Here is a 24,498-nt window from a genome sequence, read left to right as displayed (position 1 = left end):
CACGATCCTAGCGTAACAGTGATTTAGTATAGCGGTTTTCTTTTTCAGTTTTATATAATAATCTGCTTGCTTGTAGTAGGCTTGTAACAGAAAATGAAAACACTTTTTTGAGAATTATTACTTTAAGAATGGGAAGAATAATTGGCAGCACTACCATAAAGGCAGCCCCATTATATAACCACTGACTATAGTGCAGTGTATTCCTGAAATGATGCTACTGCCACTTGTGCATGAATGCAAAAGCAAAAGATCACAAACTGCTACACAACAAACTCGCTTATTGTCTCTCCATTGCAGGGAATGGCGCCGAAGTTACAGTGTTTGACCTCATCAACCAGATGTGCACAGGGCAGCCAGATGTTGAGGAGGATGGCCCATCACAAAGGGCAACCGAAAGTCCCCCTGCTGAAGAACCCCCCCCTCCACCTGAAACCAGAGCTGCCACAGGCCCTCCTCCTGCACAACCCCCATCTCCAGCTGAAACCAGACCTCCCATCACGCCCCCGCCAACAATGCAGACTCCATCGGTTGTGCGGACGGCACCAATGCGTGGTATGAAAACAATTGTCTGAAGTGAAGCATATTGCAGCTATAGGTACTGGACAGCACCCAGAGGGCGACACAGAGCTCGCAACACCCAGTGCCACCTTCCGCAGATATGGCTAGAATACTTGCTTTGTGTACTACAACGGCTACACAAAGGAGTGAACTTGCACTGTCAGCTTGACATTGTAGCTTGGCACAGTCAGTATCGTTTGTGGTTTAATTTCCTTAATATGTGCATAAATCATACATTCACTGATCTGGCAAAGTCATTGTGGTTATTTATGCTTTGCAGGCCGCACCACAGAACGACGGCTAGAGCCATGTACAAGTATGCCATGCAGGCTGCCAATGGCGTTCCACTGGCGAGTCTTTCGTCACGAGTGACACTCTTCGCTGAAGCGACAATGGCAGTCTTTATGCCATAAGCAACATGTTAAACACTTTCCACTGCGTAGCAGCACAAGTTAACCATTTTCACAGGATGTAGGAAAAAATTTTGCTACCCTAATAAAAGTCGGTAGGAACACCACCAGAAAATTTAAAGGTGGAATTAAATGAGTCAAACCCTGTTGGTGAGCCCTTAGCAACATTTTTAATCAGTATCCAATGGTTCACACACCGCCTAGAATTCGTGAGGCACTTGTTTTAATGCTTACACTGTGTTTTCCATGTTGATAGCTGCCATCACATTGTACGCTCTGACAGGCTACTTTTGAATAGTCATGCTGTAACAATAAGATTTATTCAATGCTGCACTGAAGCTGTGCCGTCTACAGAATATTGATTTCAGGAGCGTGAGGCTCTTACATGACACATTAGTGCGACTTTGTTGTTGTTTAATTGCACTTTTAGTGTTTCCTAACTCGTTGGTAATGATATTTTGTGCAGCTGGGCCAAGGCAGAATATGGTGGTGATGGAATATTTGCAGAGGCGTGGATGCCAGGATGCAGATCAGGCCACTAGGCATAATGCCTACGAGGAAAGGCTCCTTGCCTTTAAGGAGACGAGGCATGATGACGAAATGCGGGATAGAATGGAGGAGCGAAGAATGTGGGCGGACGCTCAAGCAGAAGACCGCCGCATCAGGGCGGAAGAGTGGCGTGAAGAACAGCGCATCAGGGCCGAGGAGCGGGCAGAGGAACGCCGCATCAGGGCCGAGGAGCGTGCTGAGGAACGCCGCATCAGGGCCGAGGAGCGGGCAGAGGAGCAGCGTGCCCGGGCCGAGGTCCTGCAGATCCTGGCTGAAGAACGTCGGTCTTTTGCTGCTCAGCAGGAAACGCACCTGAAGCTCATACAGACTCTGGTTGAGAGCATCAAAAAGTGAGTGATCATGCAAACTGTGCTGGTGGCTTTCCCCCCTTCCCTCTCATTTTTTTTATATCCTTTCCATTGAATACTCACAGCTGAACAATTCTTGTATTTATTTTAAGTACCCAAGACATGTTGTGGTTTTTAATACATACAGTGGAACCCCGCTGATACGTCCCCCGCACTTGTGACAGATCACCTCAATCCCAGCAAACTCTCCATAGAGACAATGCATTAAAAACCCCGATGATATGACGCTCGGGTGCACGCGGTCCGCTTCATACGACGGAGCCTGGAGACGAAGGGTGGAGACACGTATACGATGACACCGCCCTTTTGGGTCACTCGCTGGCCGCCGCAGCAAGTCACTGTAGCAAGACCGCGCTATAATTTTCGCCGCAATACGGCTTACTCACGAAGTTTGAATTATCTTATCTATTTCACCTTGCTTCGTCGTATGTGAAACAAAAACAGCTATGCGTTGAGCACTTTCACCGAACAGCGGCGGTGCGGGACCATTCAAAGGGTGTCTTGTTGTTTTTTTCACTTGGGAATCAGCTAAAGGTTCCCAAATCACGTGAGAACGCGCTAAATATAGTAGTTTAAATAAGTTGTTAGCCCACCTGTCGCGTGAGACCGTCTACTAGGCCAGCATTTACCCACACCCTGGTCGTACGACACCCTGGTCATACGACGCTTTCTCACGGTCCTTTGAAAGTCGTATAATCGGGGTTCCACTGTATATATAATGTTTTTTTCATAGCACCACAGACTATTCTGTTCTGAGAGAAGGGAGGCATTTACTTGGCAGGGGTGCTAGTCAACTATTGTCTTTTGTCGACATTTGCAACAAAAGCAGCAGATTTTTTCTCCCTGCCAGGTCTATAATGAATAGGTTTCCTAGTACTAATGGCTGTGCTGGCTGTGTTGTTTCACAGCTTGTCACCCAAATAAGCTCAAACCAGGTCCTTGCGTGGCAGTACAGAGGATACTAGCTTGTGTGAATAATTTAAAACATGCCCTTCAGTGGCCGCTCTTACCCACCTCTCCTATTTCTTTCATTGGTTAGGTTGGGCAAGCAGCCAGATTTGTTCTCCCACAAGATAAAAAGTTTTATTCTTTTTTTTAAATGAGTCAAATCCACCTAAAGTGAACTTGAGAAGAAATTGCAATATTGTTACCAGAAATAAATGCAACGCTGTCAAAGCCACGTATGTTTCACATGTAAACTAGGGGAAGTGTAAGGCCACAAGTAATTAAAAATAGTGCAGTGAATTTGAGCAATAAGTTTGCATTTGGCTCACATTGAATTGAAACATTCAAGTTGATGCGGCATTCCCATGAGAACTTTATTTAAATTGACTTTCAAGAATGGTACGATGGACTTTTGGAAGGCATCAAAAGTATGCAACAGGGCTTCAGGAACAGTAGAACTATACTTGAATAGCAGGAAAGTCCTCTTAGCTGCATTAGCAGCTCGTTTCAAATTCTTCCGTGGGATCATTTTTTTTCACCTTTATGAAGTGGCTCATACCCTCAGAGGCCATCTGAATTCATAAGCCAACTCCAAAAAGCAAAAAAAAATGCCTCCTTAAAACACTTACAAAACAGGCTGAACAGTCACACCAAAGAAAACTCCCACTGGGAAAATGAGTTTCGCTCATTTTTGATTGCCGCCACAGCAGGATCTGGCTTATTTTCAATAGAAACACAGTCTGTGTATACTTTTGCAGGGAATTATTTCACCTCTTTTCTTTCCTACTCTTTTTTTTTTTTTTGTAGGGGAAAATTGCCGAGCTTCTGTAGTCTCTGTAGTTTTATCTGACTGAGTTGTGGTTTGAAAATTTGGCTCTTTTTTTAAAAAAAAGTGTTCAGCTGGTGTGTAACAATCAGTAGTGTCAGTATTTGCAGCACAAGAACAGTCTCCCTTCTCAAAGAACCAGTAGTGAACACAGAACTCTCTGTGGTCGTTCTGCATAACTGCATTTGCAAAGGTGTGTTCAAATGGGAAACGCAGTTGAATAGGACCCCTTTTTTTACTATTACAACTCATATTGTCTTTCATGGTTAGTGATGCATCAATGAATTTATTTTTTCCCCTTTGCAATGATTGTAATCTACATTGTAGCTCAACCATTTTGCTTTGTAGTGATGCATTCTGTTCTAGTCAATGTTTTCATTTTGTTTTCTGTCACACTTTACAAATATTGTCATTTTCAGCAATGTGCGTATTCCTATGCATTTGCCTCAATTTTTTTGGGTGGTGTGTTATGCTTAATTAAGTATGTACTCTCTTCAGAGCTTTCATCTGATTATTTGATGTGATGGTTCAATAACACTGGCTAGAAATGACACTGTGTAATGGAGTTGTGCCAGCAAGATGGCCATTGTCACCACAGAACATTGGCAAGGTCCTAAAGGATGTGATCTTGTGCTTGTTATGCCGCTGTCATCGTTGCACATAAGTCATTTGATTTGATCGTAGAGTTTAACGCACCGACGCAACGCAGGCGATGAGGTGCGCCGTAGTGGAGGGCTCCAGATTAATTTTGACCACCTGGGGATATTTAACCTATGCCGAAATCTCGCACAAACGGGCGTTTTTGCTTTTCGCCTCCATCAGAAAAGCGGCCGCGAATCAAACCCACGGCCATAAGTCATTTAACCTTTTGCAAAATAGTCGCCATATTGTAGTAGGCAGTTTTGTGCAATTTCGTCTTATGTTCAGTGTATGTTGGCATACATTGTAGGCATACCACCTTGGCTTGTGTTCAGCCAGTCAAAACTTGCTTATGACCAAAACGAAGTTCGCTGGTAAGTAGGGCAAATGTGCCTGGTGCCCATCTCATGGTTTAGACAGGCAAACAAAATCTGCAGAACCATTGGCACTGTTACGATGAGTGGAAAGACCCCCTTTTTTTGTTCTGCTTGCAGAGTAAATTCCTTTAGAGGCTTTCAGATGAAATACTTGTTGTGGCTGTTACAGATGGTAGCATAATTACAGATGGTAGCATAATTGTGGTTCTTAGTGCCTTGTGTGCTTTAAATTGCATGTATTACACTTTGTGGTGATACTTTTTATCAGGCTTTAAAGTGTGTTCTTGCCAGTAGCTCATGTTCATTATTCTGTATGTGTGCCACCACCAGACAAAAATAAAATTTTGTGGGATGCTACAAGGTGTCCCACAGAGGTTGCACACACAGGACTGTTCATTTCTTTTGTGTGCCTCTGTTACAGAAATTAACACCCAGCAAAACCAAGGGGTTATCAGCAATTTAAAATGAGGGTAATTTTCAAAGAAATAAGTAGAGGCTTGTAAATATGACAACCTTTGAACAATTTGCTAATAGTTTACTTTTCCACCACACACCAGTGGCTTTGCCATAGGGCACATGCTTTTGTGTTAGCTTTGTCGCATGACGTTGCAGCACTGTAAGAAAGCCTCTGTGATGAGGAAACTGAGAACAAAGCTTTTTTAATTTCAAGATTAGGAGCATGTGAAGATAAGCAAATCTCACGAATTTAGTTTAGCACTCATAAACTGAACAATTTGTTTTCAGTGTCACTTTTTTTGGCACAACTCGAAGGAGCATTAAGAAATTTGGGCTAGTTTTTAGTGCTGGCTTCTATTGTGTCACTCATACAATTTCAGTCACTGTGATGTCAAATTTGGGTTCCTCAATATTTGACATTTTTTGTTTAAAAATATTTGGTGGCTGAAATAGAGCTGTGTTAGGAAAATGGAGAATTTTTATTTTCGAGAGAAACACCCCCTTAAGCTTTAAACAGCATAAGTTTGCTGCAGTATAATTGCACTATCTCAATAAATTGTGTTCTCTTCGAAATGGCTTCTACTTTTCATTTACCAGTGCTACATGACCACGACTACAGCGCAGGAAAGAGATGCAGAAACAAGAAAGGACATACACAGTGCTGACTCTCAACTGAATGTTTAATGTAGTGGAAACAATTATTCCAGTAAAAAACACTGAAAGAACAAAACTATATAAATGTACACCACGAGGACAACTGTTGTATTGCAATTGTGAAAGGGCCACACTGATGTTGAAGTTACAGTATGCTGATAGGGTCTCCGTCCCTGATGTAGCCCGATGTCACATTCACATTTGGCAGCATTCCAAGTACACACTGGCAAGCCACAGATCTATTCAAGACCACCACCCCTAAAGAAAATGCGTATCTTCTTGCATTACATTCAAGGACACTCCCTTCGACTGGCACGCAGCAGCCAAAGCCTGCTTTATAAAGGTAAAAGAGCTTCTGTTCTTGCCCAAAGTATTGCACATGTTTGATCCAGCACTCCCACTTGGTACTCATGCTTCTGTGTATGGGTTAGGTGTAGATTTGCAATAGAGAGACGGGCAGCGCATTCACAGTCTCATTTGCGTCAAGAACATTGACAGACCGAAAGGAGGTAGCTACTGCCGACCGTGAAGCTTTAGCATATGTCTGGGCACGTGAAAAATGGCATGTGTATTTATGGGGACAACGTTTCACGCTACCGATGGATGGATCACTGTGCGTTACTGGCATTGCTGTCTACTCGGAGCACCAGGCAACAACCTTTTCGGATTGCAAGGTGGTCAGAACGACTCCTTCGATAGACCTAGAAGGTGGAGTACAAGAAAGGGTTGGAAAACAAGGTTCCAGATGTTTTCTCGTGCCTGCCAGTTTCTGCAGTCATCGATCGATCAGCCAATTCCGTTGCCACAGCAAGACACTTCCGCTGAGGAAAAGGTTGTACTCCTTGTTAAGCCGCTTTGCATAGCCAGAGGAATTTGAGCAAGCCACCCATGATGACGCTACCTTGGAAGGTGTCAAAGGCTACGTGGTGTCGTCTTGCCCACACACAAGTTCCATTTCAAAAGAAGTACAGCCGTACTTGAATCTTGCAGGCAGAATTGTCTGTCCTCAATGGCTTATTCCTGCATGGAGAACGACTTGTTCCACGGTCTACCTCGCATCAGGTAGTCCCGATAACACATGAAACGCATCCTGGAATAGTTCGAATGAAGGCATGCCTGCGACAACGCTTTTGGTGACCAGGAATGGACCAGCAAGTAGAAAGTGCCACATAGAACTGCAGTGTATGCTAAAGTGCCTATAAAAGCGCCAAGACCACTGTTGCGCCCGTCCAACCAGTCCCACTACCCGACCGCTTGTGGCAGAAGCTGGCCATTGACATTACTGGTCCAATTGAGAAAGCTCCGCAGGAATGCAGATACACCATCTCGCTAGTTGATTACTTCTCGAATTAGCCCGACGTGAGGTTCAGCAGAGAGTTCACGAGAAGGACAATCCCCAACATTTTTGCTTCAAGTATTTTCCCAGGAGGGATACCCAGATGAAGTGGTCACCAACAATGGACCTCAGTTTTCTTCTCGAGAGGTTGCCCGGTTTCTCAAAGAGTGTGGAATTCACCGGACACACTCTTCAATATGTTAACTTGAGGCTAATGGACAGGTGCAACGCTTCAACCATGTATTTAGGAATTTATCCAGTTGGCCCTGTTGGAGCAACCTGCTTAGACATTGTTGGTAACCCGTCTCCGTCATTCTTCACTGCCCCAACCGAAGAACTTCATCAGCTGAGGAACAGCAAAAAGCAGAAGCAAGCATACAGCAAAATGTACAGGTCCGCGCAGAAGTAAACGGAGCACGGGAGCGGTGGCCGAACTGCATCGCTGCGCCGCGTATGGGCGCCGACGGGAACCAAGGTGCGCCGATCTAAGAGTGTGTTCGCACTGCCCCCGCCGCCCTATCTGATATGCTTAATCGCCGCTCCGCTGGCGTGTCATCCTGGGCGCGACAGCCTTCAAAAGGCAGCGCTGGGCTATAGAGGGGCGCTGGTTGCATTGCGCTCGCAGGCATCAGCGGCCACCGAATCCGCCGCTGTTGAGCTGGACCAAGCCTCGCGCGCTCGGAAACGTGCATTGTTGCGTGCTGTAAAGGGCGGCATAAAATTTTAGGCCACTGCGGTTTGGCATAGAATGTCATTGCGATGTAATTTATTGTAAGCCGGCAACAAAATTGCCTTGGACAATGTAGAAAGCATATTCACAAAAACTTTTTTTTATTCCGAAAAAAAAAAACCTCGCTTCAAACGTTTTTTTTTATTTTTGGGGTTTCTCCCAAGTTTCTGCTGCCACTCAGTTCAGGACTGTTCTGTAGGAAGGAAAATACCAAATGCCCATGGGGTGGATATTGTACGTCTTAAAGAACGCCGTAAAGAATAAATACAGTCACTGTCTTTTTTACAGCGGGCCTCATAGGGCGCATATTTTGTGGTTGCATTAAACCTTTCGCTCCAGTTGGTGAGTATAGCCGTCATAAGATTTTGTACCAAAATGACCGATGACTCGTATCGTTGTCAACGGTCATGACGAGTGTACTCGTCATCGGTCATTTTGGAGCCCTGACGGAGCTTTCTTGCAGGACATTGAGGTCATGTGGTGAAGCCATCTTTTGCTACACAGTGGTGTTCAAAGCTGCAACAAATTCCTAACAAATACAAGGTGCTCGTTAAAAATAACAACGTTGGTTTTAATGCGACCACAAAATATGCGCCCTATGAGGCCCGCTGTAAAAAAGACAGTGACTGTATTTATTCTCTACGGCGCTCTTTAAGAAGTACAATATCCAATATTACACTCAGGTACCCACCGCCTCTCGATGGTAGGCCTGATCGGGTCGGATGGTCGGTTGAAGCAAGCAAAGGCATACTCGCTTGGTGCCGGGGCCTCGTTGATCCACCCCATGGGCATTTGGTATTTTCCTTCCTTCCGAACAGACCTGAACTGAGTGGCAGCAGAAACTTGGGAGAAACCCAAAAAATTTAAAAAAAAACGTTTGAAGCGAGGTTTTTTTTTTTTCGGAATAAAAAAAAAGTTTTTGTGAATATGCTTTCCACATTGTCCAAGGCAATTTTGTTGCCGGCTTACAATAAATTACATCGCAATGACATTCTATGCCAAACCGCAGTGGCCTACAATTTTATGCCGCCCTTTACAGCACGCAACAATGCACGTTTCCGAGCGCGCGAGGCTTGGTCCAGCTCAACAGCGGCGGATGCGGTGGCCGCTGATGCCTGCGAGCGCAATGCAACCAGCGCCCCTCTATAGCCCAGCGCTGCCTTTTGAAGGCTGTCGCGCCCAGGATGACACGCCAGCGGAGCGACGATTAAGCATATCAGATAGGGCGGCGGGGGCAGTGCGAACACACTCTTAGACCGGCGCTCCCTGGTTCCCGTCGGCGCCCACACGCGGCGCAGCGATGCAGTTCGGCCACCGCTCCCGTGCTCCGTTTACTTCTGCGCGGACCTGTACACTGACGAGCATTGGGCAGCAAAGGACGCTAGCATAGCTGTGGGCGACAGGGTCTGCGTCAGGCGACCAAATGTTGGGTTCAAGGGGCGCCTCTCCTTTAGCCATCTTCGAAAGATTATGGAACAGAAGGGACCATCCACTTTGTCTTAATGACAGGATGACATGTAACGCATCAAAGATGGCCAAGATGCCGCCGCAACCCATCCATGCTGAGAAACCCCCTTCAGCTCATAGTGATATTGGGCATTCGGCATCGCCGCCTAGCATACCGGCGCAAGCATCAGCCATCACGGCTACGAAACAACTACCCCAGGAGTGGCAGCTGTACAACACCCGTGAGAAGTGAGAACAGGCCTGTAGTGATCTTTCAACAAGTGCCAGGTCAGGCGGGGAAGCGCAACCTACCTCTGCTTCGCCTTACGAGCCACCAGCACGTCAGATACAGCCACCTAGAGCAAGAAGGCCACCAAACAGATATCGGGACTATTGAATAGCCAGACTTTTCTTCTGTGCTTACTAACCTTTTGAAAATCATTTTGTTGTATCGTTGAGTGCAAAGTTTAGGGGACTTTGTTTGAAACTTGTACATAACTCTCACAGCTGTTCGACAACAGTACTAAATGGACTGAAATACACCTGAAATGAGGAGGGGAATACGGTGCATTGTGATTACATTGTGCTATGATAGATGACGCTGTGATCTGTATATATACATGCACACATCATCAATAAAGGTTGTTGTTGGATAGCTTGCAGCTTTGATTGCAGCCATCAGCAACGATACTACACACCCCAAAATATAATGCATTTCTTGTTGCATTAGTTCCAGGTAATGGTCATCTTCCCCATCAATCACATCAACAACTCACCAATCGACAGCTACAATTTGCGATCACTCAGTCAATTTGCACCTACGTTGCATCGCCCAGTGGCTTTTCATCATTGCCAACATTAAGCAGACCATTCTCGATGCTAATTTCCTAGCTTTCTACAACACTGCCATAGACGTGCTCTTTTGACACCTCATGAACATGACGTCAAGCCCTCACGTTTCACATGGCTTATGTACTGACAACCTGTAAACACCTAATCTTTTGAATAAAATAAACCTGTACAGTAACCTCATTATAACGAACACCGATATAGCGAATTATCGGCTATAGCGAACTGACTACAATCTTTGGTTGGTCACACTTTATTTCAATGGCACTTATTCTTTTATAACGAAACTGAAACCATGAGCAGCGCGCGATATCGGATATAACAAATATTTGACCAGGAGGCTTAGAAGCTACTTGTAAAAACCCTTCGGCATCTGAAACTGCGGAAGTATAAAGGCCTTTTTGTTCGTGGACACTGGGACAAACTCCATACTGCTCAGTGCTGTGAATACCCACCAAATGATCACATCCTTCATCAAACAAATAAAGACGCAGGCCTGTTTTGCCAAGTGAACCTTGTTTTGTTGTACTTTCACGTACTCATGTTCCGGCTCATTCAGCTTGAAATGCAACAAGGACAAAGGTAAGGATTACCTTGTTACAGTGAGTTGGAAGCCTAAAACGTGCATTTTTATGTCAAGTATTTTTGTGCGAGCCACATTGTTTATTTGTTACAGCCGGTTTTTACCCCTACTGTTATAACAAATATCGGTTATAACGAACTAATTTGCTGTCCCAACACTACTTCGTTCTAACGAGGTTCGACTGTATTTTGTCATCATGCCCCTTGTAAACCCTCCACATGCTGGGAATGTGCCGCCACCATATTACCTCTGGGGCTGTTTGTCCTTAAACTTCAACAAGTGCCCAGCTTACACCCACTGCATTCAACAAATGTGCTCTCGCGGTCATGGACTGAAAGAAGCAGATAACTGTTGTATCCTACAAGCACTGCTTACCAGATGCAGAAATTATAGGGCATCCTACCTATCTAACCACAAAAACAATGCAAGTCTGGCATTGTAACATGCAAATTTTACAAGACTTCACTTATCTTCCCTTCTACCAACCACATAATGAAACAGTCTACTCAACACTCTCACCCGTCGCGGTGGCTCAGTGGCTAAGGCGTTGCACTGCTGAGCACGAGGTTGCGGGTTCGATTCCCGGCCGCGGCGGCTGCTTTTCTGATGGAGGCGAAAAGCAAAAACGCCCGTGTGTACGAGATTTCGGCGCACGTTAAAGATCCCTGGGTGGTCAAAATTAATCCGGAGCCCTCCACTATGGCACACCTCATCGCCTGCGTTGCGTCGGTGCGTTAAACCCTACAATCAAAATAAAAAAGTAACGGACATCCTGACAATATGCCCACAACTAGTCATTAAGTACATGACGTGAATGGCACCAAGTACTCATGAAGTGCTGGAGCACTCACTCCAAAAAACTCTGTGACTTGGCTGCCATATAAGCAGGTGTGGCAGTTAGAGAGAAGGGTGGCGACTTTGTACATCCGTCCCACGTGCTGTAGCGAGAACTTTTGATTCTTGTGAAAGTCCACAAAAGCAAACTCGCCAGCCACCTTCCCGAAGCCCCACTCCACTGCCTGCCGCACGGTGCTCATGCGGCGGTTGAAGCGGGCTTCATGGGGCTGCAGGGATGCTCCTCCATAAGGCTTCATAAGAAGCGGCTTCAGCGGATAGGCCGGGTCCCCATAGATGACCAGCCTCTGGCCCTGCGCCACCTTCTCAAGGTTCTCGTAGAGCCTGGACTCCTTCAGGATACCTGAAGGAACGGAAACAAATTTTCAGCACAGTAGTTTGTTTGAAAATTGCACTAGACTTCGCAAAACTTTTCCTTGAAGCAGGAATATTTAAATTGGCTAACCCTGTTTTAGCAATTTGCTTTCCCAGAAGCAAACAATCACATCTTTTTTTGTGTGCATACTCTGCAGTTACTGTGAACCCTCAATAACTTAAACCGCTGAAAGCTTGGGAAAAATTTCAGCGACTCGGAGTTCTGAGTTGTACTTTTCCATACACAGACGCTTCCTTGAAGACTTTTCTGAAAGAGAAATGGCAATCCCACTTGTGTTGCCGCAATCCACTGAGAACCTCTTCATAACGACCCTGCTTTATATGATAGTGCTGGTAAATGTGGGAGAAGAAACACATCCTGCCCTGTGTTATGTGTTGCTTCGTCTGCCTGGGTTACGCTCTGAAGACAAACCTTGTCGATGTTCCTGGAACAAAATTATTCATTCAGTTAGAGGAACCCACCGCATGTTGATCAAGGCGGTCGTGCCCGTGTAACGGCGAAGCTGCACGAAAAGCCTCACGTGGATACACATGTGGTCTGAATTTAAGCGTTATATTTTGTCGTCTGTTGTTTTTGTGATGGTACAAAGTATAATAACATGACAAAGCATGTCAGCGGATTTTGTTTTGTCGATGCTCCTGGAAAAAATTATTCATTCAGTTAGAGGAACCCACCGCATGTTGATCAAGGCGGTCGTGCCCGTCTAACTTCGAAGCTGCACGAAAAGCCTCACGTGGATACACATGTGGTCTGAATTTAAGCGTTATATTTTGTCGTCTGTTGTTTTTGTGATGGTACAAAGTATAATAACATGACAAAGCATGTCAGCGGATTTTGTTCAGTGAACTGTGAATGGAGTAGAAGCGGAGACACCGACCAAAAGAAACTTAAAAACAACAACAAGACGTTTCGGCTTCATTACTGAATCGTTACTGAAACAAGGCTTCAGTAACGAAGCCGAAACGTCTTGTTGTTGTTTTAAAGTTTCTAAGTTTCTTTTGGTCGGTGTCTCCGCTTCTACTCAAACATGCTTCCCGACCAGACGGGTTTCCGTCAAACCCTCGACTTCGTGAACTGTGAATACTTGACATGTTTATTTGACTACCGACATTGCCTTTCACTGACTAGTGCAGTTCAATAACATCTGCTGCATGACAAGCACTGCTTTGTGTCCATCGTGTATTGCCTCCACATGAGCAAAACTACAATTCGGTTTTTTGCGAAGCTGAGCTTTTTTTGACACTACTTCCTTGATTCCTTGGCCACTCTCAAGGTTCGAATCAGCATTCCGTGTTTGCAATCTTACAGAAACTGCAATCTTACCATGTCTGTTCGACAAAACTAGAGATAGAACAAGGCCAACACTCAACAGCAGTGCAATAATGCACTCCTCTGAGAGTACTTCGTGACATTACGAGCACATAAAAATAACAAGGTGGCTATTGCTTCAGGAAGAATGCACACATCCCCATGCATCAGCGCCATGTTATACGAATGTGCCACAACTACAGTCGATCATGATTTGAAGGTTATCGTGGGGGCGCCGAGCAAGAATAGAAGCAGAATCTTTTTTCGCGGAGAGGGACGCATCGAACCTGTTCCTCTCACTCTTTATGTTGTTCCTTAAGCGGTCACTCCCCCTTCATGTGGGACGTTTATATTTTATGCAACTGGATACTGCTGCCATACTACCGGGAATGCTTTTTATTTCTTTCCACTTCACTTTTGTTTGCTAGCACAGCACAATAGGTGGTCTATTCAATATTACAACCTCTCCACAACACACTCCAGGCCCCTTCCACATATGCATTGCATGAAAACGTTAAGCCGAGTAATAGTCGCAATTATCTCACCAGCATCATGGCGCCTTCCTTTGTACGGCCCATCTAGCTGGCAGATGATGCCGTTGGCGCACATGACGGCTTGGTACTTTACCACATGGCAGCGTTTGTGGCCCGAGAAGTATTCTTGCTGGTCCACTGTGGGTCGGCAAACACGGCGCGCCGTTCCGTCAATAAAACCCCAGCAACTCCTGAGTGGGGCACCCCTCGCATGGACGGCCTGAAACAGACGACCGCTAATTAGAAGTCCGCTCCGTGCACAAACGCAATGAATTCTCACCTCGGCAAACTCTTGCAGTCGCGACGGATTCATCCACTGATGACTTGTCATGTCAGACAGTAAGTGAGCGAAGTAGTATTCCATGTGCGCGAGCACCTTGTTCACGACACTTCATATAACTGTGCCGTGGCGCCCGAACTGCATTTCAAGTTCGCACAGCCTATTCGGGTACGCGAGGCGCCGCAGAGTCATGCAGAGAGCCTCCATGCCGGTCACCGTCACGCGTTGGGCGCTCACGACTTCATCCGGCACTCTCAGCAAAGTGCGAAGCTCGTCGATTTCGTCCCGTCCAAAGCGGAAGAGTTCGACGAACTTCATCCCCCGTATACTCGCAATGTCCAGCAGGCCGTACTGCGAAGTGTAGCATGGCGGCTCGGGCTGCTCGAGCTCCGAGGCGAGGAAATAAATGTCCTCGATTTCGCGCCACGTGAGAGCATCGAGCAGCAGCGGGTCTTGCAGCACACTGTAAGGCATGGCTGCGGTTGAGGGAGCCCCTTTTCCACGAAAGCAGGAAAGGCAAAACAGAAGATGGTTGGCGAACAAAAACACAGTTAGCTTGCGAGCAACGCGGACGTCTTGGCTAATTGAAAACAGAAGGCACAGAAATCGAACGGACAGCCACTGAGACCGCACTGACCCACGCACGACGCAGCGTGCAGTCTAGTGCAGGTAACAGGCCCCCGCAACACGTCGCTAGCAGTCTGCTAAATTATAAATGTAACCGCAAATTGTCTTACATTGATTGGAACAACGATTGTTTACTTTGTGTAAGATTTATTTTAGATTTGCAATGCTTTAGGAGAAACTGCGTTGTTTATTTACGTATTTTTAGCGTGTGGATTTTTGCAACTACTCGGCTAATCAGCCGTCACACGGAACGAACGGTACGACGCTACGGAGTGCTAAAACACGTTTTCCGTCTCACTCTACGGAAAGAACCCGGTACGTACGCGCGCATGCGCAGTCGGGTCCCGGTAAACCCGGTAGCAACGGTAGCAACGTAACGAACGTAACGAACGTACTGCTAAAACTCTCTAATCTGTTGCGCCCATACGCAGCCACATGCAACCGAAAAAAAATTGCTTGACTTTTACTGTATTCAAGTGCTATTTTGCATGCATAATTCTTGCGTATATGGCTCAGAGCACCGCTTTGTTGCGCTGCTGTGCACGAGGACGCGTGTTCGATTCTCGGCAACAGGCTCTGTTGTATATATCTCACGATGGAGACGTGTACGACATTTCGGGTGATGGACGCCGCTTCATTAAAACACGTAATGTGAATTTGTTGAAAATCATACCGTATATGCTGCCCTTGATGCCCCTCATGACACACATTTCCGTAACTCGATGGAGGGAAAAATTACGAAGTAAAATTTTTTCACATATGTGTATACACTGCCCCTCCGATGGCCCATGCATGGTCCACTCTAGGTTCAGTAGAGAGCAAATTATTTTGTCCTTCACAACCGAAAACCTGCGCGCCATACCTAATGAACGGAAGCGGTTGCTTCCGTTCTCACTGTGGACCACCTCGGTGTGAAATACGTGCGGTTTTGGTCGGAAATGCTCACTCTGCACCCGCCGTGAGAGAGAGCATCTCGCACTGCATGCGCGTCTCCGGGCTGCGATGGCCCCGACGTGTATTGTGTGCAAGGCGAAGCCGACCAGGGACGTCTCCCTTCACAAGTAAGTGAATTTGAGCGCACCTATAAATAAGAGTTACTGTATTTTAGTTAGATTATAGTGGTTAATTTTGCAAGAGATACCAAATATTTAGTGCGAGTTATTAAATGCCTAACATTACCTGTACAACATTCGACACTGTATGCGAATTCCCTTTGAGTCGATTATAGACCAGTGTTTTTATATCATGACATTCATCTTATAGACGAACATAGCACCATACCGAGTCCCGCGGGCCTCATATTGTTTAGTGAAAGCTTTATATAGCAGGGTTCCATGCATTTTTCCGAGCTCGAGCTAAAACGCCTTGCGGCAAAGCCAACTTTACCGCGAATGCTGTACGTATTGATTTGATTGATTGTAGGGTTTCACGCGCCGACGCAACGCAGGCGATGAGGCGCGCCGCAGTGGAGGGCTCCGGATTAATTTTGACCACCCGGGGATCTTTAACGTGCGCCGAAATCTCGTACACACGGGCGTTTTTGCTTTTCGCGTCCATCAGAAAAGCGGCCGCCGCGGCCGGGAATCGAACCCGCGACCTCGTGCTCAGCAGCGCAAGAATGCTGTACGTATATCCCGTCCCTAAAATAAATGCGCGTACAATTCCCTGACCCGAACTCAAGACAGTCAAGCTGATCTAGATGCCTATTAAATAGAAGGTGACTAATTATGACCATGTGCGGGAGCCGAAACGTCAATCTCTGAAATTTGCAAATTTTGCCACTGGCTTATTCTTTCATTTTCTAACCCAGTGTGATGTGTGTATTTTATGTGGCTTCCTTCATAGAGTAAAATGGCTTCGATTTTTTTTATGATGATGATGATGGTTGGTGTTTAATGGCGCAAGGCCGACGAGGGCAAAGAGCGCCAGAGAAGTTATTTAATGAAAACAAGTGATTACCACAAAAGGTAGGTATAAAAAGAGTAAACCGGACATAGTAAGATAAAAAAAAAGATAATGGTGATGGCTGGTGTATAGGGCCAGATGTGATTACGCATGATAGGAAATGAGGTTTAAAAACTTAACATCTGACAAGTATTTAAAAACGCGTTTTACAGAAACCATGGCATCGTCACCTAGAAACAGAGACGGGTGTAGGGGAATATGTTGTTTGTAGAGTTCTCTGAAGTGTTTGTGTCGTGTTGTGTCAAGTTCCTTGCATTGTATGAGTATGTGGACTACGGATAGGCCCTCCCCACACCTGCTACACAGGGGTCTTGGAGATCCCGTGAGCAGGTGCGAGTGCGTCACATGTGTATGGCCTATCCGTAATCTAGCTAAGGTAACTTCAATGTAAGTAAGTAAGTTGTGGTTTTTTGGCACAGTAACCTTTCGGTTATAATGCGCCAGACGCAGGGTAGAATAGTTAAGTGACGATTAAACGATGTTATTCAGGGTGTTGTGAGGATTAAAAACATTTTAAAAGGACTCAAAGAGGCACATAGCTAAAACCGGTGTAGAAGGCCGGCGTCCTCAAAAAATTGGAAAACGTTACTAAAATCCACCAACGGTTCATCACTAAGTAAAAGCGCAGGGTGTAAAGGGATGCAAAAGGTGTATAATGCTTTGAAATGTCTGATGCGTGCTGCTTCAAGGTGTGGGCAGCTTATTAAAACATGAAGTACAGTAAGACGTTCTCCACAGTGGTCACACATGGGTTTCTGTTCTTTCTGGACCAGGAAGCCGTGTGTGAGCACAGTGTGACCTATTCGCAGTCGGCATAAAATAACCTCATAAAAACGATTTCTGTGTCTGCAACTTTTCCATTCAGATAGGTATGGCTTCACTAGGTGTAACTTATTTTCAGTCTGTCTGTCCCATTCAGTTTGCCAGTACATTGTAATGGACTTTCGTATGGTGTTCCGAAGGTCCTGGTAAGGAACCTTGGACTTCGTTATTGCACAATGCTTAGTATGGTATGCTGCTCTATCGACAGTTTCATTTTCTGGAATGCCGATGTGGCTTGGTACCCAACAAAAGACGACACTAACCCCTGCCGATGTGAGGCAGCACAGTCGATTTTTTAGCATACCTACAGCCGCATTCTTTGAAGGGACAAGGGAGGTCAAAGCACGTATGGCGCTTAAGGAATCTGTAAAAATTGCCACTTTTTGTAGTCCATTTGCTATTACGTCTTCAATAGCTGAGGTTATACCAAAAACCTCTGCAGTGAAGACACTGCCCTCATCAACTATCCTCTCAGCTACAGTAACTGCCGACGAGTTTACAAAAGCATAACCGGTGTGACCAGCAGTTTTTGAACCATCAGTAAAGTAGTGGCAATAGCTACTGTATTTATCCTTAAGTGCAAGAAATTCTTGGCGCAAAAGCTGGTGTGGAAAAGCTTTCTTGTCGTATTTTAACAGCGACAGGTCACATTTGACAGCACTATAGTCCCAAGGGGCTAAAGCGTCCGAGAAACTCAGAAGAGTTGTCGGGCATATCTTGAAAGAGTACAGAGTCATGTGCTCCTCCAAACGGAGGGCAAGAGGGCGGACCACTCTTGGTTTGTTCTCATAGAGCTTCTTGTACTTATTTTCAAACAATTCTCTGGCACAAGGATGGTCATTTATGCATGCTATTTTGGCTGCATATACTCCACTTAGGTACGCTCGACGGTACTGCAGAGGCCACTCATTGCACTCAACGTAAAGACTATCAACAGGGGAGGTACGATATGCACCTGACGCAAGTCTGAGGCCCAAGTTGTGCACTGGATCGAGTGAGGTGAGAACAGATTGGCGAGCTGACCCATAAACAATACAGCCATAATCAAGACGAGACCGTACAAGTGAGCCGTAAATTCGGAGCAAACATGCACGGTCGGCCCCCCATGACTTGTGCGACAAAATTTTCAATATGTTAAGTGTCCTCATGCAGGTCATTTTGAGTGTCTTTATGTGAGCCCCAAACGTTAATTTGGAGTCATAAATGATGCCCAAGAATTTGTGCTCACTGTGTACTGGAACGAGCATATCCCTGATTTTTATTGTAGGTTTGGCATGAATACCTCGTTTCCGCGTGAAACACACACATGCACACTTCTCAGGAGAAAAGCGAAAACCGTTTTCATCTGCCCATCGTTGCAACCGATTGACCGTAGTCTGGATTTGTCTTTCACAGATTGATTGGTTACATGACGAAAAGGCAATCTGCAGGTCATCGACGTAAAGGGAGTACATAACCGGTCGAGGAATAACCTTTGCCAAGGAATTTATTTTAATGGCGAAGAGTGTCACACTTAGCACACTGCCCTGAGGTACTCCATTTTCCTGGCTGAAAGAACGGGAGACTGCATTGCCCAGTCTCACAGTAAAGGTTCGTTCTTGAAGAAAATCTTGTACACATGAAAACATTCGCCCTCTGATTCCCATTGCTGCCATATCCTGCAGAATTCCATACCGCCAAGTGGTATCATAAGCCTTAGCCATATCAAAAAAGACAGCAAGGCAAAACTGGTTGTTAACGAAAGCATCTCGTATCATTGTTTCAAGCCAAACAAGGTGGTCAGTTGTAGACCGAAACTGCCGAAAACCACATTGAAACCTATCTAAGTAACCTGAACGTTCGAGAACAAAGACCAATCTAAAATTGACTATCCGCTCAAATGTCTTGCACAGACAACTGGTCAACGTTATGGGTCGGTAGCTTGATGGACAGTCGGGTGGCTTGCCATCTTTCAGTAACGGAATTACGACAGCCTTTTTCCATGCTTTGGGCAGCCTACCCGTTTTCCAGATTTCATTAAAGAACTTCAGAAGCACTTCTAAGCAGCTATCATTTAGGTGTTGTAGAAAGGCGTAGTGAATAAGGTCAGGGCCAACAGAAGTAGCCTTGCACTCAGCTAGTGCTCTTTTAAGTTCGTACAATGTAAATTCTTGGTTATAGTCTTCAGTGTTGTTGCTAGTATTTTTAATCCTGAGCTTTTCAGCACTAGCCTTATGTCTCATGAACTCTTGTGAGTAATTTTTATCGCTAGAAACATCTGAAAAGTGGGCACCTAAAACATCCGCTTGCGTTTGCAACAAATCGTTCCCACCGTCGGTTGAAAAAAGTGGTACCGTAAACCGTCTGTAGATGCCTTTGACTTTGCGTACATGGTCCCAGACTTTTTTTGCGGGAGTGGTAGTGTTTATTGTGCTTACAAAGTTTTGCCACGAGTTTCTTTTTGCTTCTTTTCTGATTTTTCTGGCAGCAGCTCGGGCAGCCTTAAAGCTCAGGCAGTTGTCCATGGTAGGGTACCGTCTGAACACACCCCAGGCCTTGTTTTGCTTTTTCCGGGCTTCACGACAGGCATCATTCCACCACGGCTTTGGCCGCTTAGGGATTCGGCCAGATGATTGTGGGACGGCTACTTTAGCAGCTTTGACAAGTTCCTCGCAAATGTAGGCGTTTGCTTCGTCTATGGACATACTGCTCATGTCAAATCCCTCAAAACTGACCAGATCCTTAAACTTTCCCCAGTCTGCTCTCTCGAGCCTCCATCGGGGTGGACAGTTTTTGAGGGCTGGAAGTGGCTGCACGTCTCGCAACAAGGCGGGAAAGTGGTCACTTCCGTGTGGATCGTTCACTACACTCCACTCAAAGTCCATCTCGAGCTCTGGCGACCCAACACAAAGGTCTAGCGCAGAAAAGTTTCCCGCACCCGCAGAAAAATATGTCTTGTCTCCATTATTGAACACAAAGAGGCTGTTATTCATCAACCATTGTTCGATTTGTTTTCCCCGACTGTCGATTTTGTCACCTCCCCATAGGCAGTGATGGGCATTAAAGTCCCCCATAATAACAAATGGTGCAGGCAGTTGCTCAACAAGGTCATTAAGTTCCTGTAATGACACATTATCAGATGGTGGCAGATAAAGTGAGACAACAGTGATCAGTTTGTTGACATAAACTTGTGCTGCAATGGCCTCCAGTGTAGTGTCAAGTTGTATTGACTTTAGAATTGTGCCCTGTGCCACAACCAAAGCCACACCCCCTGAAGCACGAGTGCTCTCTTCTCTGTCCTTTCTGAGGAGGTGATAACTGCGGAGAATTTTATCATGTTTTTTTGTTAAATTTGTCTCCTGGAACGCCACCACTTGGGGCTCATATTCGTCTATCAACTTATGTATATCATCAATGTTATGAATTAAACCTCTACAGTTCCAGTGTATGAAGGGAACCGGCATTTTAGTTTTTTGGGTGAGGTACAATTACTTTTTTTTTTTTTACTTTTTGTCAGGTGGTTTCCTTGCAGGAGGTTCACTCCTTGCAGGGATCTTGGATGCATTCTTCCCAGTACCTTTAGAAGGCACGGGTAGGAGAGATGTAGAGTGTCTTCCAGTGCCCCTTTGGGGCCCTGAAAGGGACGAGGTGGAGGGAACAACGTCCATGGCCTCCTTAGCCGGAGCAGAGAGGGCCGGTGGTTGCACAGCCTCGGGGGCCGGAGCGCGTGCAGTCGGCTGTGGCTGTGCTGGCTGCTGCACGGGGGGAGACTGGGCAAGGGCCAGGTCAGCAGAGCTAAACTGCGTCCCTACCGATGCCCGAGGCGGCCCGGCCCCCCGGCGCACCACCTCGGCGAAAGTGCCTTTTTGCACAAACGAGAAGCGTCTTCGCGCTTCTTGAATTGACAGACCTTCTTTTACCTTGATAGCCATTATTTCTTTTTCATTTTGGAATTTCTGGCATTTTCGTGAGTACGCAGGGTGTGGCCCTGCACAATTGACACACTTTACTTCCTGCGCTGCGCAGGAGTTCGCGTGATGATCAGTACTCGCGCACTTGGCGCACGTCTCTTTGCCCCGACAGCTCTGCAGTGTGTGACCAAACCTCTGGCACTTAAAGCACCGGCGTGGGTTTGGGATGTATGGACGGACTCGATGGACTACATAGCCAAGTTTCAGGGATTCAGGAAGCTTGGTGGAGTTGAAAGTCAATACAAGGTGATTAGTGGGGATGTCAATGTCGTTACGTCGGATCATGATACGCCTGACAGCAGTAACATTTTCCTCTTGCAGGCCCTCTAAGATTTCATCCTCCGTGAGGTCTGCGAGGTCAGGATCTGAAATCACTCCTTGGCACGAGTTTAGGCTTCGGTGAGCCGATACTTTTATAGTTAGGTTTGCTAACCTTTGCATTGCAAACACTGCATCAGCCTGGGCTTTGTTTTCGCATTCAATGAGGATACCTCCAGAGGACATCTTTGTAGCTTTGCATTTACCGCCGAGGACAGCTTCCAGTTCTTTAGCAACTACGAATGGCGAGGCCTTTCGTAGGGGGCACTGGCTGTCGGTCGATTCGATAACAAGAAATCTTGGAAAGCTTTGTTCTTTTAGTTGGAATGGGACCCTTGATACAGGGTAGCTTACTGCGGTGCGAACTCGTTTCCGAGTCCGATCATGAGGAGGTTTTGTCGTAGCCATAAACTAGCAAATAAACATTCAGCAGCCATGCTGGCCACCCACCTCGGAGCCCAACACGGGAACGCAAACTTGCGTTAGCCATACGTGGCCACTATAACCCTGCATAAAGAAACCTAGGGTGGCCATTCACACAGGGTTAACCCTTGCCGCCTGGAAGAGGAGATCGGAAAGCAGAAAAAAATAGAGGACAGGAAAGATGGAGAAAGAAGACAGGAAAGCGAAAGAGTGGAGAGGGGGACAGGAAAGGGCGACTGGCTGATTCCCCCTCAGCCGGGTCAGTCCGGGGGTGCCGTCTACAAGAAGCGAGGGCCAAAGTGGCGTGTTGCCTCCACCAAGGGGCCCTAAGGTCCACAACAACCTCGGTGTCGGCTCAGCCACCAGGATCCCCTTTTCCCTGGACACGGCTAAGCCACGCACAGCCTAAAGCGTGGGTGGGTCCAACCCACATGGGCTCGGGGTCCGCGGTGTCGCCACTACCGTCACCTTGAACGAACAAGGTGCCCCTGCGGGGTAACTTCAATGTGCCTGTTGTGTGAGTCAGTAGTGTATTGTGCCAAGTGTGGTTTTATTACGTGTAGTTTGTTGTCTGTCTGTTTGCTCCAGTCTGCTTGCCACGTTTTACGGAGTTGCTGTCTTATGTGTGGCTTGAGGTCTGTGTACGGAAGTGTTGTTATGTTTACTGTGTTTCGGAGTGCAGCATTGGCGGCCATTTCATCCGCCAGTTCATTTCCGCCGATGCCAGAGTGGCCTGGCACCCAACACACAGTCACCTCAAGGTTTGAAGAATACGCCAGCATAATTGATTTCAAGAGAAGGTTAACTGCATGGTTTTTCGATGACTTTCCGAATGATAATGCACGGACGACGCTCAGCGAATCTGTATAGATGATAGATTTAGCAATATTATGTTCAACTATGTGATTTACAGCCAGAAAGATGCCATATGCTTCTGCCGAAAAAATACTTGTCTTTGCATTCATGCCTCTACCTCCTTCAAAATTGGATCCATGAGCAGCACAAGACACCGCAGTGAACGTTTTGGAAGCATCAGTGAAAAACGCTGCAGCCCTGTATTTATCCTGCAGATACATGAAATGCTGCTGAATCGCAATTCTTGGTGCCCTGTTCTTATCAAGATGCGTAAAAGACAGGTCACAGAGCACAGGGCGCAGATTCCATGGTGGTATAAAATCAGTGATGGGTGTCTTGTGAATGTCTAAAAAGGGTACCTCATGCTCAGAGGCTTCCTCTCTTACCCTAAGTGAAAAGGGCAGAGAGATGGATGGACGATTTAAGAACAGTTGTTGTGAGGATGTGTTATTAATGGTGGAATTAAAAGGGTGGTTAGTCAGGGCCATGATTTTCGAGGCATACAACAAATCCATGTAAATCCTCTGGTGATATAGGGACCATTTATCACACTCGGCGTAGAGGCTCTCGACTGGGCTAGTGCGAAAAGCACCACATGCAAGGCGAAGACCCAGATACAGCACTGGGTCGAGCATTTTCAGTGCCGTTTTTGTTGCAGACCCATAAATGACGCTTCCATAGTCCAATCGGGACCCCACTAGGCTTGTGAAAATACGTAAGAGGAGTTGCTTGTCCGTTCCATAAGACTGGTGGGACAAGATTTTAAGAATGTTGAGAGCCTTTAGACATTTATGTTTCAATTGCTTAATGTGAGGTATGAATGTAAGTTTTTCATCCAACACCACTCCTAAAAACTTGTGTTCCTTCCTCACAGGAAGCGAAACGCCATTAAGTGTAATGTCTGGGTCCGGATGGATCCCACGCTTCCTGGAGAAGACAACACAGGTGCTTTTTTCTGGATTAAGTTGAAACCCATTCTTGTCTGCCCAGCTGGCAAGTTTTTTGACAGCGAGCTGGACTTGACGCTCACAGATGGACATATTGCATGATTTAAAAGATACCTGGACGTCGTCTACATACATGGAATAAGAAATTGTAGGTGGCAATGCCTTCCCAAGGGAGTTCATTTTAACTATGAAAAGAGTGCAGCTTAAAACTCCACCTTGCGGAACGCCGTTTTCTTGTACATGAACCCTTGAGAGTGCGCTACCAACTCTCCCACGAAAAGTTCTTTCGGACAAATAACTAGCGAGAATGTTCATCATGTTCCCTGAGACACCAAATGACTTCAGGTCACTGAGGATCCCGTAGCGCCAGGCGGTGTCATATGCCTTCTCAAGGTCAAAAAACACCGTTGTGCAAAACTGTTTGTGAATGAAAGCGTCCTTTATGTATGACTCAAGAGCGACAAGTTGGTCATTTGTAGATCGCCCCGCCCTGAAGCCTGCCTGGCAGCTCTC

At 46.2% G+C, this 24,498-nt stretch overlaps 1 pseudogene; it reads right to left on the bottom strand.

Annotated features, from left to right (window-relative positions):
- Positions 1-11,523: 11,523 nt before the first annotated feature.
- Positions 11,524-15,034, bottom strand: LOC144166906 (uncharacterized; annotated as a pseudogene).
- Positions 15,035-24,498: the final 9,464 nt, after the last annotated feature.

Source organism: Haemaphysalis longicornis, unplaced genomic scaffold (genome assembly GCF_048455015.1).
Source record: "Haemaphysalis longicornis isolate Haplotype H1 unplaced genomic scaffold, Haemaphysalis longicornis Haplotype H1 scaffold_198, whole genome shotgun sequence".
Classification (NCBI taxonomy): Eukaryota; Metazoa; Arthropoda; class Arachnida; order Ixodida; family Ixodidae; genus Haemaphysalis; species Haemaphysalis longicornis.
The sequence above is the reverse complement of the archived record's forward strand: the minus strand, read 5'-3'. Positions and strand labels throughout refer to the sequence as shown.